The sequence below is a fragment of the Gossypium raimondii genome, chromosome 13 (assembly GCF_025698545.1).
Source record: "Gossypium raimondii isolate GPD5lz chromosome 13, ASM2569854v1, whole genome shotgun sequence".
NCBI lineage: Eukaryota > Viridiplantae > Streptophyta > Magnoliopsida > Malvales > Malvaceae > Gossypium > Gossypium raimondii.
In genome coordinates, this window is record NC_068577.1 from 33,852,661 (window position 1) to 33,863,863 (window position 11,203).

The following is an 11,203-nucleotide window of genomic DNA, read 5'->3' on the forward strand; positions in this document are numbered from 1 at the left end:
ATGAATGAAATGAAAAAAAAATAAAAGAATATTTTTCAAAATGAGACACAAAGATGCATTTTATTGAAATAACAATAGTAGACATATGACTTTTTCACAAAAGGATTCCTATTGCTCTCAGGTTTAGAGCAATAAGTGTGTTTTGAACATTACTCTACATTAGTTCTAAAAATTACAGGGATCTCTTCCGTAGTCCAATTACTCAGAACACTTTCAGGGATATAAGGATAAATGCCTAACAGGTTCTCCCCAATTCCTTCTTCAGATATGACATTGATGCTCAAGTTCCTAACATTTCTTCCAGACTTTCTTTTTCTGACATCTTTTGTTCAGGATAAATGATTTCTCTTAACATGAACGTTTTAGATATATGGGGAAAGATCATCGCTTCCCATTTGACCTCTCCCCCATTTAGTCGCGCTCTTCTTCTTTCTTGCTTCTTCTCCAGCTCCTTCTTCTTTTGCCTCACATCTGGCTTGTACCCTAAGCTAAAGCGGTCTTGTTTGTCCATCAACATTGGTACCTTAACTCTTCCTTGAAGGTATTTTTCGAGTCCTTTTCCAGGCAAGGCTCCTTTCCCAACTGTCAACTGTAGGCCCATCTTCGTGGTTTTGGATATTTTTGGCACTGGGATCTTGTTTCCTTCAACAATGAAAGTTGCATTAACAAATTCCAGTAATCGAAAGGAACATTCTATTACCTCTTCATCTGTTCCTATGTATGGTGTGTCACTAGTTACGGATACAATGATAACCTCTTCAGCGTTTATTGTTACCAGTCGACCCTCTTTTATCAATTTCTGTTTTTGGTACAATGGCGACGGCACTGCCCTAGTCGAATGAATCCAAGGCCTACCCAATAAGCAGTTATAGGAGGGTTTGATATCCATTACCGAAAAATCTACCTCATATGTGTTTGGACCAATTAAGAGAGGTATTTCAATCCTCTCCATCACCCTCCTTTCTGTATCGTTAAATGCTCTCACTATATTTTGACACGTCTTCATGTGAGAGTTATCCACTAGCAATCTATTCAGTTTGGATAGAGGAAAGACGTTCAGTGCAGAACCATTTTCAATTAACACTCCTGGCAATGTATATCCTTTGCAGCGGCTAGTGATGTACAGAGCCTTCGTGGATCCCATGCATCGTCATTGAGAAAAGTGAAATTGTCGACACTTAGATTGTTACCAAACGGTCTTGTTTACAGAGATATTATCAGTGACATAAGTTTCATTTAACACCCTCATCAACGTGTTATGATATGTCTCTAAGATCAAGAGCAAAGCTAATATTGATATGCGAGCTGGTTGTTTGTGCAGCTGTTCTACAACACTATACTCTCTATGTTGTAAGAACTTCAAGAACTTTTTAGCCTCGTTCTCAATTACTGGCTCATTAACAGATGATTCAAGTCTAGCCATTTTTTCTTTCTTGTGCTCAATTGTCATGGTTTTTTTCTTAATGGGATCGATTCTCGCACTTGCAGGGTCATAGCGCCTCCTACTACGTGTAAAGAAACAAATATCTTGGCCCTTTTCTGAAGTGCTCACCGAGTTCTCCTCTCCTGGTATTATCACATTGCAGTCATAATTCTATGGAACCCTTTTGCTATCATTGTAGGGAAAAGCCACGAGTTCTGAATTATGACTCTAGGCACAACTTGTGTTCCCGTTTCATTACTTCTTGGTGGTGAAATAATCACCACCGGGTGGTTGACCTTGTAGAATTTCTCTGTTGATCCTTTCTTTGAGGCGCAAAAATCTCCTCCTTTCAAGACCTTGACATCTTCAATGAATTCCAATTCCTTGTTATCCATCAGACTTTGCACCAAAGCTCTAAATTTAGTACACTTTTAGATCTCATGACCTTCTTTAACATGAACTCACAGTAGCTCATCACCCCTTTAGGTACCTCCTCTGAATCTTGAATGATTAATCTCACGTCTATCATTTTTTGCCAGACCCATTTTAGTGGGGATTTCACTTTCGCAACATCAGTTTTGGACCTCTTTCCTCCACTCTCAATTATCGCGTTTACCCATTGGTCAGAATGACTGGTAACGAATTTATTACCGAATTAGGTCCCAAGAAATCATCGAACCTTACAATCCCCATCTTAATGAACCTATCAATCAACTTTTTGAATACAGTTCAATTCTCAATTGAGTGTCCTGTTATTCCTGCGTGGTACTTGCAGTGAGTATTCGCACCATACCATTTTAGGAACGGAGGTTGCATGGGTTTTAAGTAAAATGAGGATACCACATGTAGGGGTGTGCAAATTTCAAGTAAAACTGAATTAATTCGGGTAATCAACGGAATTCAATTAATCGATCAGTTAACCGAATTAATTCGGTCAGGGGTCAGTTAATAATTTTTTAGAAGTTTGATTAACGGTTAATTCTGTTCGAAATCGGTCTGTTAACCGAATTAACTGAATTTAAGAAATAATATTATAATATATAAGTATTCGGTCGGTTCGGTTAATTTTTGATATATTTTATACTTTTTCTAACCAAAAATAAAAATATATATAAATTTTGGTTAATTCAGTTAACCGACCGAATTAATCGAAAAAGTTTGGTTTGATTAATTTTTTTGAAAAAAAATTTGGTTTGGTTAACGGTTAAGGGTTTAAAAGGGTCAATTAATTCGGTTAATGGTAGTTCGGGTCGGTTAACCGATCGAACACCCCTAACCACATGCGTGTCGAACAAATTCTGATATAATTGTCTATATGTCATCGGGATGGGTATGAATTACGGTTTTTTCATGTTTGGCCTTGAGTTAAATTATTGCCTCGAACGACCTTGATGGCTGGTTGTCACGATCTTTGGTTGGCCTACAATGATCAGTTTCGAATAGCTTTTACTATACACACTTGTGGTGTTTACTTTGTTTTCTTTTTTTCTTGGGGTAGACCTTTTAGGGTTTTCCATCGTGTCTATTTTCCCACTCCTACATTTTTAATCATTTCTCCGAACATTACTATATCTGAGAATCTCTTGGTAGCACTTCCCAGCATATGGTTAATGAACATGGCTTTCTGAGTGTTTATGAAAAGCATAGTTGTCTCCTTCTCTAGAAGAGGTGGTTGAATTTACGTTGCCACCTCCTTCCTTCTCTGAGCGTATTGCCTAAAGTTTTCACTTTACTTTTTCTCTATGTTTTGCAGCGGAATTCTATCGGGTGTCATGTCGGTCACATGGCTGTATTGTTTCATTAAAGCCTATGCCAAGTCTTTCCATGAATTGATTTTGGCACGACTTAGTTGATTGTACTATTTGACAGCTGACCCGATCAAACTATCCTGGAAGCTATGGATTAACAATTGGTCGTTATTGACGTATCCCATCATTCTTCGGCAAAATATTATGATATGGGGTTCAGGACAACTAGTCCCATTATATTTTTTTGAATTCCGGAGTTTTAAATTTTGGTGGGAGAACTAGATCTGGGACTAAACTCAATTCTTTAGTATCGACACCGTAAAGGTAGTCAAAACTTTTCATAGCTTTGAATTTCTCCTCCAACCACTTGCACGGATCTTGTAGCTGTTTTGGCAATTCTACTCTTGCTCTATCCATTTTCGCCATATCGTCCAAATCGGGAACAACAGGGTTGGTCAGATTATCCTTAGGATTGGAACCTGAACCTGTTGGGTAATTCACCGGTGCTGAGGTACCAGCCTAGTATTGTTGTTGTCTTATTGTAACGAGTACCCTTTTTTGATATGTATCTGGTTGGGCTTAGACATTCACCGAGGTAAAGCTTGGGGGCTATGTAGGGTCTTCATTATCATCCCCAGAACTAATCACAGTACTTTTCCCTTTTCCAATCCCTCCAGCCAGCAACTGGGTCAACTAGCTTATCATGTTTCGTTGGGACTCTTGTATTTGATCCCTTATGTCTTGCTATACTTTTGCTAATTAGTCCTGCAGCTATGCTTGCAACGGATCTTGCATGTCCTTTTGAATTTTTTCTAGTCTCTCTAACATTTGATCCATGGCTTTGGTTTTACTGCAGGTACCTTATCGATATTCGATTGTCAAATTCTTGTTGGTTTCCAGGGAAACTGTCATAATTTCGATTAATTAGGGTCCTTTTATGAAATTTAATGCATATGATGAAATGTAAAGCTGACGAATGAATGAATGGTAAAATAGGTATTAATTCTGATTCAATTCTATTAGAAAAACTTTACTAGAAAACAAATCTCTTTACATAAAACAGATATATTTTACATATACGGCCTTGCCCTAATACGCAAAGCCTTGACTTTCCTAAGAAGCTAAGCTAATTATCGACCCTTATCTAATTCTAATTCGTATCTCAAGCTTAGTATGTCAGCCTAAATCGCTAGGGTTTGCAAATGGTCAGCTACTTCCTGTACTTGAGTCAAAGCTTTGCCCATGATGTGATCTCTATCCCTGATTTGACCTTGAGAGCATTGGAGTTGCTCTTTCCAACGTTCATTGTTCGTTTCAAGAAGCTCAACTTGAAGTTCATAATTTTGCAGTGCGGCCTCGAGCTCTTCTATCTTTCCCTTCAACTCTTCGATCTTAGTCAGGCTTACTTTCAATTCAATCACAGAGTTATAACTACAATATTGATGCAGTGACCATTCTAATTCTGCTACCCCGGGCTCTCAATCCAACCATTTCATTTCAGCTTTCTAACAAGTCCCTTTTTAGAGCATCCTCTCAGACTCAAGCATATTGGAATTTCTTTTCCCATATATCAACTCTAATATTTTCTTTTTGAATTTCTTGCCTCCATTGTTTCGATGTTTTACCCAAACCGACAATCCTCATTGACAAATGCAGATTTTTATAATCTGTTTGTAGACTGTCCAAGTCTTCCTCAGCCTTGTTCATTCCTTTTCTCAATTTCTCATCTTCTAAATTTTGGATGTCGACATCTAATCCTAGCTAAATATTTTCCTCTTCCAACTTTTCTATCCTTTTCCCCAGCTTTAAACTCTTCTTTTCAAAGTCTTGCTTTACGATCTCTCACTCACATGGGATCACTTGTAAGCGTTCTTCTATTGGCCGAGTGTTTTCTTGACTTGACACAGGGATATTATCGTTGATTCGTTTACCCCACCACCAATCATATTTGGGGGTCGTCATAGGATTTGTGACAAATATTTTCATTTTATGAGTTTGGTTCCAAGCGTTTGATATTTCATGAACCTTCTTTTTGTAATTATCACCTTTGTACACAAACTCACACTGAGCCAACCCTTGCGTTGTCGGTATAAACTGCCTCGACCTATACTGCCTCAATACAAGTAGAGGGGCATATCCAACAGCTCCCTATATACTGATTAGAGGGACCCAGCCGAAGTCTCCACATTGGTACAAAATGTCATCAAGGATCATCCAAGGGGCCCTCCATTCAATGTTTTTGTCTTGGAGACTCTAGAGAATTGCCATCTAGTTTTCTTTAGAAATGTTGTCTCGTCAGATTAGCCACAAATTCTTTCAATGGAGAGTAGTTTTTGGAGAACACTCGATAAGAGACCTTTTTTAACTTCCAAAAGTGGCTATGGAACTAGGCTAACAAGAGTTATGCACACCTGATAAATCTTCTTTCACCTGCTCTCCAGCACACACTTAAAGATCTGAAAGTTTCAGCCAAAATTATTGTGATGGGTGTGACCCTTTTGTCAAACTAGTCAAATAGATCTGAAACTACCTCATCTATATGCCCTAGTGCTTTGGAAAAGATGACCAACCTGTAAATACTCAAAGCGAAGACGTCGACTCTTTTCTTCGTATCCGAATATGCCAAGATCAAACCTCGTAAACTTTTCCAAAGGATGCATTTACTATCTCCCTTTTGTTTAATCCGGCCCGCGACCCATTACTCGCTCATCCCAGTTATGCTCATTAGCCACTTTAAGAAAGTCGGGATGTTGGCAGCTCTAGAATAAGCTTTGTCGGCTTGGATCTTCGGGCAACAGAGCAGCGTTACGTACTCTTCTACGGTGGGCACCAAATCTATCTTTCTAAAAGTGAAGCTGCTATAGATGGGATTCCAATACTGGGCATGAGCTCGAAATAAGTGCTTATCCACTTTGACATCGAGTAAATAACGAAATCACCATAGTCACGGTAGAATAACTGCTTAGTTTCGTCATCCTATTGGTCCCATACTTCTTTCAGCTATTGGAGATTATTTTGAGTTACACCAATGCGAATGAAATCCCATAGTTCTGACATATATTCCTCCGTCAGGTTGTCGCCCTTCTCTTGTTGTGTCTTCTCGGACCATATTCGTACAGCCATATTGTCTTTCACTTTATCAAGAAATCCCGTTTCCATGACAAGATCTCTATTTAGCAATTGAATGCGAATCAACACCCTTTTCTATGATGAAAATGCAATACAATCACAACCAAAACAAAACGAAACAAGTCAGTACATTTCATACAAAGCTAGAACACAAAACAAGAAATAATAAATAGAACACCTATTCAGGTGACCACTAGGGGTTTGATATGGTTCTACCTAGAGTAGGTTCCTAGAGCTCTTTATATTTGGTTCGGTTCTAAAGTAAGGGTACTTGAACCGACAGATTCCTTAATCCTCACCCATTATAGGCTCATACAAATCAAGTTCAATTCAGGGGAATACATTTCCCTATGGCTATACGGAGATGAAGACCTCACGAAGACATAGGTACAGATGTATCCCGAAAGCGATCCACTATCCTATACGTAGGTGAACACCTCACAAAGAAATAATTTCTCACTCCCACTTAAAGAGGGTAAAATGGAACGACTATGCAATGTAATATATGTGAAAACATACAAAGAGAAACTCTCGAACCAATAAAACAGATATACTAGATCGCTATGTAACTCGAGATATCAAAGACAAAACATGAAGGATGAAATGCAATGAAGGGATCATTAATTTAAACCAAATTATCAAATTTCAACGAAAAGACCAAAAAGTAATCAACTCACGGCTTGACTTTCTTATTTAATCCCCAACGGAGTCACCAAACTATCGAAACCTTTTTGGACATCGACTTTTCATTTTAAAATGAAAAAGGGAGTCGCCACAAATCTTTTTTAATTAGGTGTGATTGGATCAACTCGTAATTTGATCATTTTAATAAAAGTTTAGATTTACTAAAATGATGATTTTGGTTTACAAAATCTAGGAAATGGGTTTGGGAGTCAGTTACGTATGAGGAAGGATTAGCACCCTCGTAACGCCCAAAATTGGTACATAGTTGATTAATTGATGTCTTGGTATCGAAAATTGAAAATTTGAAGAGAATTTTAAAACACAATTCCGCCTTACATGATGATATTTTTAATTAAAATCACTTAAATAATTTAAAACAAATGTGAAAGGCCTTCTTATTTCGAGGTAACCAAAACGAAAAGGTCATATCCCGTAAGTTAGGACATGACATCTCGAATCCTCGAAAATAAGCTTGCTCATTATTTAATTACTGTTTAAATCTCATGTGTTTTAGTTTTAAAAGAGATGTTCAATTATCTAGGTTCAAAGAGAAAGTCGAACCCCGTAAGTTAGGGAACGACTTCTCGAATCTCCAAATACAGAACATTACCTTGATTTTTTATTTTTCCTTTTTTATGCATCGAGTAAAACGAATGTAATATTTAAAGCAATGTGCATTTAACTTATTTATGCATAGTATAAAAATGCATAAGTATATTTAAACACGATTCACGACATGGTTGTAGCAAAATAAAATAAAATGGAATTATGTAGAAAATGAAACGATGATATATATAATAAAAGATAAAAATAAAAATGTCATGCTAGTAAATGAAAATAATATGACTCTAATAGCAATAAAACACCAATTCATAATAACAGTGGCCATAATCATATTATAATTACTATTCTAATACTAATATAAATAGTCAAAGAAAGATAAATAACAACAACAACAACAACAACAACAAGAATAATAATAATAGAGGCAACAAATGTGCAAATAAAAGGAAAATGAATAATATAAATTTTAAATATAAAAAGGGTAAAGAAATAATAAATAAATGAATAAATAAAGTTCATAAAAGGTTAAAATTAAATAAACAAAGGACTGAGTCAAAATTTAAATGAAATTAAAAGCATAAATTGTAATAAAATAAATAAATAAATTACTAATGACTAAAATGTAACACGCGAAAAAGAACAGGGGCCGAATAGGAATATATTCCCAAATAAATGACTAAAATATAACGAGCGAAAAAAGAGCAGGGGCGAATGGGAAAATATTCCCAACCCTAGGACACGCGTTATTCCCCAGAAGGCCGGCGCTGAGTCAAGGGACTAATTTTTAAGCAAGTTAAAATTGCAAAGGAATAAATAAAATAACTAAAAAAGAATAGGACTAAATTGAAACAAGCCACAAAAGCGGAAGGACCAAAGGAATAAATAGACCCCCATATAAAAAATGTGCCGATCCTATGCGGTTCGGGTCAGGTTGTCGGGCTAAGCATCAAAGTGACGCTATTTTGGGCGTTTGAAGGTCAAGCCCAAAACAATGTCGTATAGGACACTATTTAAAAAAAATCAGAACAAAAAAGTATTTTAAACCCTGTTTTTATAAATAAAATCCCTTATCTTATTTTTTTCTCAAAACTCTCTCGCACTCTAACCACAGGACTGTCGTTCGTTCGCCGCGGCCATCGATCATTGGTGACGGCGACCGTCGCCTTCGGTGGCTGAAAAACCTAAAAAAATTCCTTTTTGAGCCTTTTTTCCCGGAGAATGCGATTATGGGGTCAAAACACACAAAAATATCACAATCTGACCAAAACCCCAAGGGACCTTTCAGTTTCTCCTCTTATTTGACGCGGCTTCAGGCGAATCCCTAGGGATTCGACAGCCTTCTAGGCTAGAGAGGACCACCGACTACGACGGTGCAGGTAAAAAAAATCTTTTTTTATTTTTATATATATGCGAAAAGGAAAAAAAATAACAATGAAAAACTACATTCTATTTGAACAATGAAAAAAATCCTTTTTTTTTTCTTCTGTATTTTTCTGTGTAAAAAATACACCTCAAATCTTTGGCTTTTATAGCTGATTACACACATTTTTTTTCTTTTGTTGTTTCTGCCAGTTTTATCATTTGTTTTGTTTTCTTTTTCTTTGCGGGCATTCGTAGACGATCAACAGCGACGGTGGGAGTCGTACTTTAGCCATTTTGGTGTAACGGTGGCAGAACGACAGACCTCGGGGCGTGGGTGTCTTCGGGCAAAGTGTCCGTTGACATGGCAAGGAGCGGTGTCTCAAAGGGCTAGGGTTTTTTTAGTTTTCTGAAAACTTATGTTGTGGGCCTAAGGGTTTTGTGTTATTGGGCTAGTAATTTGGGAAATGTATTGGGCCCTATTTTTTGTAAGTGGACTTGGATTTTTTATTTTTTGGTTTTTATGTTTTGTTTATTTATTTTTGGTTTTAGGCTGGATGAAATTGGGCCTTTACACCTGGTCCGGTTGGTGGACCCGAGTAATAAGATACTAAGACAGAGTTCAACAATGTGGACTCGAGTAATAAGATGCTAAGACAATTCAACAATCAACATATACTTTACTAAACAAAATTCCAAATACTTAACATTAAATCACATATAGTCAAGCATATTGAAAATTTGTAATCTACATGGACCTACTTGTGAAATTCAAGCATATGGTAGGATTAAATTGTAAAATTTTAAAGTTTAAAATCAATATTGAAACTTCACATTTGGTATCGATCTTGAATCAATGCCTTCTTGAAAATCGATACCAAAATTCAATTATATTTTCTTTACAAAATAAAGGTCTCGATATTTATTTCATGGTATCGATATTTTATGAAAAAGTATCGATACTTAAATAAAAATCAATACCATTTTGCATTCTATTTATTTTAAAATTGTTCATTTGGTTAAGCAAAAGTATCGATACTTGAGTTCAAAAATGGTAAAAACTTATATTTAAAAGTTCCATTTATTCTCAAAACTTACCTAAGCATAATAAAGGCATGTAAATCAACATACAAGCATTCCATCCATGTACAACTCAATTTAATACATCAGTATCTAAGCCAAATACATATACTTAAGTTCAACCCACCTAAACAATCAACCATTAAGGTACTTCAACATGAATAACTAAGCTTCCAATTTCATTTGTAAACATACACCAAGGCATTATCATCCATTGCAAGTTCAAATCATCCATCATCCATCATTCTCATACCTATGCATTAATCAAAAGTTCACCTAGCATATTAACTTTTCAACCATTTGATCAATATGCATATAATCAAAATACTTTGACAAGACATATTCAATATGACCAATCCTACCAACCACACACATACATATATGTAATACTTATAACTTAGAAACCCAAATACCAACAAGATACAAAATGACCGTTAAAATACAAAACTAACTTTATAACTCAAAAGACTTCCTAGGTACATGCCAAAACCAAAATAAGAACATCACCAACACTTGAGTTCGGGATTGCCACTAGATGCTGAGTCGACGTACAAACTGAATAATACCTAACCTGCTCACAAACAACGATAACATACGTTGAGTATAACTTAGTGGTATTTCTATATCCAATATTAACTTATAATATAAATTATGTAATGCATGACTTAACAACAATATCAAATACAAATTATTATTGGAAAGCTACATGTCATAATGCATCATTTAATATTACAATTTGATTTACTTATAATAATTCAATCTAACATAATTGTATCACATATACATTTCTCCTATAAAAATCAAATAAATTTATCACATCAATATTATATACACATTCGGACTCAACTCTGGTATCCTCTATTCAATTTCATTTATAATCAATGTCCCAAATCCATATCGTTATTTCATCCATCATACTTATATACATATACGCAATTATATTTATATATCACATCTTAAAACATATTCAATTTCATATTTATATTATTATACGATATTTCCAAAACTATTCTCTTTAATCCTCATCGCAAATAATGAATTTGAATCGGATCAATTCAGCTCTTTTTATCATTTATTGCTTACCTTATGATCTTCCCATGCAATACGATTCATAAATGCAACAATTGAAGTTATTCGGGTCGTAGAAACAAAAACCGTAATCTCCAAGCTATTCGTCAACGACCTTGCGTTTTCCCTTCTTTTTCGAGGAATTTGA